The sequence below is a fragment of the Boleophthalmus pectinirostris genome, unplaced genomic scaffold (genome assembly GCF_026225935.1).
Source record: "Boleophthalmus pectinirostris isolate CB_2022bp ecotype Guang Dong unplaced genomic scaffold, ASM2622593v1 HiC_scaffold_22, whole genome shotgun sequence".
Lineage (NCBI taxonomy): Eukaryota > Metazoa > Chordata > Actinopteri > Gobiiformes > Gobiidae > Boleophthalmus > Boleophthalmus pectinirostris.
In genome coordinates this window covers 14,051,072-14,060,988 of record NW_026571190.1, presented here as the reverse complement: position 1 = coordinate 14,060,988, position 9,917 = coordinate 14,051,072, and positions in this window count along the sequence as shown.

The following is a 9,917-nucleotide window of genomic DNA, read 5'->3' as shown; positions in this document are numbered from 1 at the left end:
AACTTTATTTAAACATTAAAACATTAACGTTGTTATGTTTAAGATTTCACTCTAAATGTTGCTCTTGCTTTTTCAAATCCTTCCTGGTTGTACACGGGCAACACATGGGGCATTTGTAGAGGTAATTCTGTAACTATTACCTAGCAACCATGATGACAAGGGCCAAAATGTGTCAAAATTACACTATGGTTAAGATTAGACTAAGAAAAATAGCTGACTCCTTGCACGTAAATTGTCCTGTGTCAAGTCATGTTTATGTAATTTAAAATCAAAATCTTACATACAATTCTTTTGAACAAAATGTGCCCTGTTGTTGCAGTTGCCATAATAAATGAGTTTTATTTTTGAATCTAATAAGTAGTACTGAAGTAGTATCAAATAATTTGTATGGCGTATTTCTAATCCAAAAATAAAAAACTGGCAGGGCATGTCTTTAAAGAAGCTGTATGTAAAGTTTTGATTTTAAATTCTATAAACATCTATCTGTGTTCCCAGATATGAGGTTAACATGCTCAAATTAGGTATAACTTTTACTGATAACAAATAGAATGCAGATTTATTTTTAATTACAAAAAACTTTGGACATGATGGCCAACTTGTTCATGTTTTGATTCAGAAAGCAGCTCATATGGGTTTTTCATTTTGGTTACCACTTTCAATGCTAAAATCCAGTTGATTTAAACCTAGAAGGACTCTCTGACCTGAGTCATCATGACCTAAACTTCAGCTCCTGTACCCAGTTTTTAACCTGTGCCTCAGCTGCTGCAGCATGTGCTGTCCATATACTGACAATGATGAAAACTAGTGTCCTCTGTATGCAGCATAAGGCACTGCCAACACAGATGCAGTGTAAAAGTGCAGGATACATACAGTTCTTTTGTACAATTACCTTGGACTGTGATGGTGACTGCCTTGCTCTGAAAAGTGAAGTCTTGCTCATGAATGGTGTTGTAGTAGACACAGCTGTAGTTTCCACTGTGAGCTTTGTTGGTGTGTAGAATGAAAATGGCTGAATAGTTGCTCGAGATTTGAGTCAGTGCAGGTTTTTTGGTGCCAGTGAAAAGTAGAGAGAAGCGACCTCCAAGAAACTGAGCCTCCACAGAACAGTTCACAAAGATGCTGTGGCCCTCAGGGACCAAAACATGCTTAGTATCTTCAGAATAAAGTCTGTCTGTCAAAACTGTGATGGTGGGAGGAGCCATGATATCTGCAAAGAACAACAGAAGTATATGTAAAGGTTCAGCTGAACATGAAGTGTGGTATATGGTGTGAGCACTACGCCAAAGCTCGATGGCTTTGATTTTCCTCACACTGCTGTTATTCGGCAAATTAAACAAAAAATTATAACTAAACAATGTTTGCTATAGCAGACAAATTGGTCCATAAGAATTATTATCATAATGACTTGGATTTCAGGGCTTTACCTTGCATTGATTATTAATTTGACTCAGCGGTCAGTGTATCATGTTAAGTGGGATTGAACATTGAATTGGACATTGCTCTGACACTGAGCTGTCCTGTTTAATGCACATGTTGTCAGTACCTGAGCACAGCACGTGGACAGTGGAGGTGGACATGCCTTCCCTGACAGAGCCACAGTCCAGCAGAGCCCTCTCAGAGCCCTCACAGTCAGAGTAGAAATTCCACACAGGCTGCAGCTCCTTCACGCTGCTCTGTGTGTGTGTGTGCACCACAGAGCCACAGTCCAGCTGTCTGCACACCACTGCAGCCTCCTTCAGGCCCCACAGCGGCTGCTTCACAGGCCTCCACTCTCCTCTGTGCTCCAGCTCCAGACTGCCCAGGCACCTGCTCTTTGCTCCCACTAAATGCAGCTATGACGACTCTGAAAAAGAGTTTTTAAGGCAGTATAAAAATGGTTAGCTATGGCTTTTTAACAAGCACTAATTGACTGAGGTTTGTGATTTGTATGCATTTCAAATTAAAGTACTATTTACAATTTGTTTGATGAAGTATTTCTATTCAACCAATGATCAGAAGTACTGTTTTCAAGAGAAAGAGTAACAAACTAAAACCTTGAGGCATTAACAGAGGAGCATTGCACTCTCAGGTTGCAGATTTCAAAAGTTGAACTTGAATTTAAATAGAATTTTCAGAAATACTGTATTAAAATACACTTTATATGAGCATTAGAAATATTAGAGAAAGCTCCTGTAAACATCTAGAAACATTTTATTATTCTTTTCGCTCTAAAATTTAACTTCAAGTAAATTATTTTTTCATTTATTATGTGTATTTTTAACCTTTGATATTGAGAGTGAATGCTCTGTCCTTAGAGAAGATCCCAGGACTGGACTCATAGTCGTAACTGCAGTGATATTTTCCCTCTTGGAGCTGTTTGTCCAACACAAAGTGAGCAGCATTGTTCACAGCAGTTTTGTTTTCCAGCAAAATTAATGAACTCTGAGACTCAAACTTCAGATTGAAAGTTTTCACTCGATAGGGTGAAGTCACACTACATGTAACAAGGACCTGGTGAGTTCTGTATACAATTAGCGCTTGTGGTTCCATTTCTGCCACCCTGGAAAACATGGACATTTCAGGCGAAGATGGATATTCTGCAAAAGATAAGTATATTCTAACATAACCTATGTTTGGGACTGAATCAGGAAACTGCTAAGAATTTAAAAATACTGGCACTAAGCAAAAATATTTTTTGCTAATATTTTTTGAAAAAATAAAATATTTTGATTTTATAGATAAGCGGGTCTTAAGATAAAAATGAAAAATACAGTGCAATGTCTGCATCTAATTTAAAAGTGTTTTATCCTCCGAGAATCAGGGAGTGAGCTGTTAGCATGCTAGTTGTTAGCATTAGTATTAGCATTACCATGATGAAATATATAAAGTAAGTGAGGATGAACTTAAAATTGTTTAAAATAAAGTAGTTGAGTTTTTCACAGTTTTAAGACAAAATACAACATCTGTAAGTAAGAGCAGAACCGACCCAGTGTCCAAGGATTTTTGTCATGCAAAATGAAACCAAATGTCATACAAGATTTTTTAACAAGCCAGTAAGTGGCATCAAATGGGGTGAATGGTGAGGAGACCAGGAGAGACATTTATAAATTATCTAGGGCTGGGCAAAAATAATTTTTTTAATCGCGATTAATCGCATGTTATACGCAAAACCAATTGATGAATTAAAAAGTAGAGTATAGTTCTCTTTTATTGAAAATGTAAATGAAAGAGCCATACATTTGTTGTGCAAACAGCATTTCTTTCACAGGGGAACCTCAGAGCCTTCAAGGTGTTCAGGGAAGGCTCAAGAAAAAATATTGAATGGACGTTTGTTCTACTAATATATTTATTGAATATTTTTTCTGCTGTGAGTAATGAACACTTCACTAGTAATAATTTCTAGATCAGTGTTATAAACTTGGACTGATATTTCTTAGGAAACAAAGGGTTAACATAATGGAATGGAAATGGACCAATCAAATTTTTTCTTCCAATGGTATCTGGGTCAATCAGTTACTCCAGCACTAAACTAAAGAAATAAGCTCAGCTCAGAGCGCACGGCTGGTCCGGCCAGAGCCGGTGCCCGCGGCCGGAGACGCGACGGGAGTCGGAGCCCGCGGCCGGGCCCGCGGCTCGCGGTGGCTCGGGCACGTTGCATCTCACGTGGTCAGAAAAAAGTGAAAAAAAAAGTGTAAAGAAAAGACGTCAAACTTAAAGAAACGCTCGCGGTGGACTTTTTCAAAATAAAAGCCAGTGAGAAACAAACGTTTACAATAAAATAAATAAATAAATAATAAAAACTGCGTTAACGGCGTTAAAATAATTGTCGGCGTTAATAACTTAATTAGTTAACGCAAAGTTAACGCGTTAACGTGCCCGGCCCTAAAATTATCCACTATAGTACGTGTTCCAGGACTAAACCCTTTAGCCACAGTGCAGCATTGAAATATGACTATTTAATAAAGAAATAGCATATACTTACTGTCACATGTGAGAAAAGCAGGTTTGCATTTAGTATGATTGCCCTCTGCTGATGTTAAGGAGACACTGCAGTGTGTGAGTTGCTGTTCGTGTCCGCTACAACTTATGTTCACAGAAGTTGTCACAGTGAGTTTCATATTTGGTGGTGGAAGAGGCTGAGGAAATCCACAGCCCATATCTCTGCACCCAATAAAGCCTTGAAGATCAGTGAAGTCATCATGACACAAATCATGCCACATGCCGCCATATTTGACCAAAACATATCCAGTGCATCTGTTGTGTCCCCTCTCCAACATCATAGCCTCTGTCAAGCAATAAAAAATATGTTAGAATAAGCAACAGAATGAATAAAATAAATTTAAAGAGGAATTATACTCCTATAGAGTATTAATTGCAAACATTTTTGAAAATGCTATATTCACTATAAACAATTTATTAAAATGTTTAATAAGTTTAATTTTCATTTTTGACTCTGAGTCCCCCCTCCTTTTGTTCCTGCACTAAGTCACTCTATCATCAGAGTGCTATCACACACACAAATCACACAATAGGTGTGCTTTTGACTAATGAAAGCACTGTATATTTATGGAAAATTGCTGTGTGGAAGCTTGGGTGACGCAGGCTTGAGGGCTGAGCAATGGACAGAATCATACAACTAACTGTAAGGACGGTTTGAACAGAGAAGAGATTGCTAGATTAATAAGGATGACATCTAAAACCACTTCAGGCATGTTTTTGCGGAGGGAACATTAAAGTCCCAAAAAGTCAATTTCATATATTACAGTTTGCTTTTTTACATAGTCTTCCTTGTCAGGTTTTAACAATCAGAATCAAATCAGATCACATCACATAAGATGCAACAGTTTACACTGCATTTCATTAAATTGATAACTTCATAACTCAATTATCAGATTGGGCATGTTAGAAATCTCAGGCTAATAATGGACTCAGACTAGAACTTTAACAGCCATATCAAATCAATAACATCTGCAGCCTTTTACCATCTAAAAAACAGCAAAAATCAAAGGTTTACTGTTTAAAGCAGACTTGGAGAGACTTATCCATGCATTTGTCTCCAGTAGGTTAGATTACTGTAATGGTCTGCTCACTGTCCATCCATCCATTTTTGTCCGCTTATCCGGAGCCGGGTCGTGGGGGCAGCAGCCTAAGCAGGGACTCCCAGACTTCCTTCACCTCAGACACGTCCTCCAGCTCCTGTGGGGGGACCCCGAGGTGTTTCCAGGCCAGTTGAGAGACATAGTCCCTCCAGCGTGTCCTGGGTCTTCCCCGGGGCCTCCTCCGGGTGGGACATGCCTGGAACACCTCCCGAGGGAGGCGCCCAGGAGGCATCCGGAACAGATGTCCGAGCCACCTCAACTGGCTCCTCTCGACGTGGAGGAGCAGCGGCTCTACTCCGAGCTCCTCCCGTGTGACTGAGCTCCTCACCCTATCTCTGTAAGGGAGCGCCCAGCCACCCTGTGGAGGAAACTCATTTCGAGCGCTTGTATCTGCGATCTTGTCCTTTCGGTCACTACCCAGAGCTCATGACCATAGGTGGTCTGCTCACTGGCCTCTCCAAAAGAGCTGTAAAACAGCTGTAGTACATCCAGAAAGCTGCAGTTTGGGTCCTGACTTGAACCAGGAAGTACAAGCACATAAGTTCTGTGCTCAGGTTTCTGCACTGGCTCCTGTGGCTCAGAGAATAAACTTTAAAGTGGCTCTGCTTGTGTATAAGTCTCTCCACGGCCGAGCACCAAAGTACATCTCTGATATGTTCAGTGCCATATGAACAATCTCGCACTCTGAGGACCTCAGGGACCGGCCTCCTGCTGGTGCCCAGAATCAGGACTAAACACGAGGAGTCAGCATTTCACATTTACGCAGCTAAAACCCGAAACAGATGAAGATGTGAGACAGGCCACTTCTTTGATGATGTTTAAATCCAGGCTCAAAACTGTTAGGACCTTAATTCTTTCTGTGGCTGTGATATTACATCATGACACAGATGCAACTGTCTGGAAAAGTCTCCTGTGGTTGTTTGCTCTGAGTCCCCCCTTCTTCTCCAATCTCCACTTAATTTTAAATTTTGATTATGCACCAGGACAGAGAATCAAGTGTGAGGCAGTTGTTTACCATGATTCTTAGTAACATACCATGCCTTAGTAATGTGTCTGATGGGACAAAAAAGGTGACCTTGTTAGTAGTTTCTGTATTAATTGATACAGAATAAAATGCCTTGTGAAATGCTTAGATTAAATATTACAGTCTCAATAATATCTTATTTAGCTGTTTACTATGCAATGTAAGATGCAGAGGCATTCATCCTGACAGGAACAATTTAAAATCAAATGCAGGTCCCAACAATTCAACCCTACAGTGATCAAGTTGGAGATTTTGATACAATGAGAACACTATCTGGTATAATTTTTATTTATGTATTTTAATAATAATAATAATAATAATAATAATAATAATTCAACCTTACCAATTGTGATCTTTACCTGTACACGACATATTGAGGACAGTATGTGCTTCTTCATACCACCACTGGCAGAGGCTGGGAATGCTGCAGTCATAATTGAGTTCCCACAAGGGCTGTGGCTCAGGGAGGTACATGTCTCTGGAGGAGATGAAGGCCCCACAGCCCATTTCTTTGCACACGTTTGATAACCAGGTCTCTCTTAAGGAGCCCCAGCCTGGAATCAGAGGCCTCCACTCCACTCCATTCTTCCCCTCGAGATATATATATATATACTCCACACTCTGTGGTGATAAACTGCTATTGTAGCCACAGGTGACCTGGGGCAGACTGACTGGAGTAAGGCTGTCAATCTGCATCTGCCTTTCTGACTACCACCAACACTCACACACTAATCTTTTGAATGTGAATAAGCTCGCGAAATGTTGCACAAAACAAGAAGTTGAAACCCATGAAAAGACATGAGGTTATTTATGAAAATAAAATGTGTAGGCTTTACAGTGGCAGTTGAGTAGGAGCACTTTTTTGCAGTCGCTTTGTGCCGTGGAGTGACATTGATGGAGCTGTGTCTCGTTCCTTAAACACTGAATATTGATGGAGGGGACAGCTGTTTCTTGAATGGAGTATGTGGCTCGGCTGACAGACCCACAGCCCAGCTCCGCACACATCAAGTCCGCCATGAAGGGGTCCACTTCAAGGGGTTTTTGAAACACAAACGTGCAACCAATCTTGATCAGACTTCACCCTCACTGTTCCCAGAGCAATAAATAGAGTCAGTAGCAATTCTCAGGGTCTCTGCAGAGAAGAGGAGAGAACAAATAGATTATAGGTTTCCATAGCCATCAAATAGGCCTAGTCAGTTTTGTGTGACTACAATTGGACACATTTACATGGCCACATCAGATAACTCTATAACCCATGTTTATATGCACAAAAGAAATCTGATAACCAAAAACACATATGTTCCATTTCATTCATAGAATTTAGAGAAACAATGGTATTGGTATATATATGTAAGTACAGATTGTGGGAGGAGATAAGGGCTGGATGAAAGCAGACATTTTCTTAGCACTCAAGCCTCAGATACAGGACAAGACAAAATTGCTCAAACATGCATTAACCATCCTAGAGAACAACTCTGGAATATTTTTCTAACTAGTAAGGAGTAATGTCATGATAAGGAAACACCATTGGGACATGGCTTAGAAAAAGGTGATTTTGCATAATAGACCATGTGTCCTTTAAGATGAATACAGAGTGAACATGCATATTTAAAGATGCTTTGAGTAACTCTTCATGGAGATGTGTAATTAATATGATTAACTGAGATTCAGGACCATGCCACAACTGCCCTCTCCTCCTCATCAGCGAACCACAACTCACTTCGAACACACCTCTAATTTCCCAGAAGCCTATTTGTAGCAGCCTTTCCCATCATCCCAGTTTGTATTGGCTAACTCTTGTCTGCCTTTCAGCCATAAGACGCCTATAAGGGGGGGTCCCATTTTGGCTGAACCAACTGAAGATTGAGATGAAGCCCCCACTTCGAGTCTCAGCCCAGCCTTCTCCGCACTAACGTGTACATTATCAATAAACTTCTTCTTCTTCGCACTATGTCGTTGTTGGCGTGGTCCTTGCTAGTGAAGTTATTGCTTTCTCTGGAATGTTGTTTCACAGTATGGTATTAAACCTTTTTATCTTCATGGAGACCAAACCAGACCAAGTTACAGCTCAGATCTGTGGAGAGGCAACCACACTCACAGTCAGAATGCTTGTTTTTCTATGTGCTTTTTTTTTTTGCTATAAAACCACATGTAACTGAATAAATGTAAGGTAGAGCTGTTTAATGTTATACTGTGGAACATTCCAGGCAAAGCAGTAACATGTCCATAAAAACAAGCAGGTGAAGGACCCCCAACATTTAAGTTGTCAGGAGTAAAACAAAACTGGAGTCAATGTCAAAATATGTCTCCATAAATATGTCCCATACCTGAACACTCCACCATCGTGCCCGAAGCGTAGGACTCCACGGACTCCACTTTTTTGCGATTTGCCTTGTCTTTGCACTGCCGGATGGTTTGCTTGGTGCCATGGCAGAAGAAGTGGACCTCCCACGTGGGTTTGGGATTCTTGACGTTAAATTGAAACTTAACAGATGTGGCTGAACCGCAGTCCATCTGTCGACAGGCCAATTCTGCAAAATCCACCACGCGAGACCATTCAGTGGATCTCACTTTCAGAGTCCTCCACTGGCCCTGGTGCTTCATTTCCAAATGTCCTGAGCACTAAGCATCTCCATTTATGAGACGTGCATCCACCACAGCTGAAAACAGAGGGACACATGAAGCCTAGAGGCTGTTCTTATTAAAGCTACAATAAGTTACTTTCTGGAGGTGGCTTGTCACCTGCATTATTCCATGGAAATAAACAGAATAAAAATCATTCTTCGGAACATTCTCAGTGAAAATAGGTTTTATGCCAAATGGTGGAATATTACTGCTAAAGGAACAACATCTCCACAGAAATAAACAGAAGGAGGCTCTCCTCTAAGCCAAGTAAGAGTTAGGTATATGGAGATGCAAGCTTGCTCAGAGTTAGGTTGCATGTTTTCAGTGCAATTAAAAAAAGAAGAAGAAGAAGAAGAAGAAGAAGAAGAAGAAGAAGAAGAAAACATCTATTTTTTGCTACAGATTGACATAGTGTGCCTTTAATGTCATGTTAAACAATTTACTTCAAATAGTGTTTCAAGTGTTTCAGTGCACCTATTTTACACACCATAGTATCAGCTGATTAGAGGGAGGCCCACTCCCAGTAAGAATAAATGTTTTTCAAGATGAAGATAAATAAGTTTACTGACAATGCAACATTCCAGGCAAAGCAATAACATCTATAATGGAGGCATTCAGGTAGCAACCCCCACCATAAAAACAAACAAACCAAATATAATTATCTTAAATTACTAGTAAAAGGAAACACTGTACAAGAAAAAATGTGGGTATCAGCATCACTGGTTAATGCCTTTTAGTTTTAACATTTTAGGCCCTACTCAAAATATGAACACAAATGTTCTGCTCACTACAAAAATAAACAAACAAAATATATATTCTGTGTGAAAATACTGCAATGTTTTTTGGCAAGAGGTTTTAAAATAAAATGCAATTAATTACAAAATAATTAAAATATAATAGATGTACTCACGACTTGTGGCAGTTGGATTGGTGCCTTTTGCTATTGTTCTGGACATCAGAGCCCATATTAAAAACAGCAAAAGACATTTCATTAAACACAATTATCATGAAAAACTGAACTAACTTGAAATCAATCAGATGTTCCCACAGAAAACCCAGGATGAAAGGTGCAGTCATTTATTAGCAGCAGTTTATCAGAGCGATCAAGGGACATGTTGACATGCCCTGAAGGTTCATGTGATCAGATTGTCAACAAAAAAACAAAAAAAGGGCCAATTAGTAAATATGAT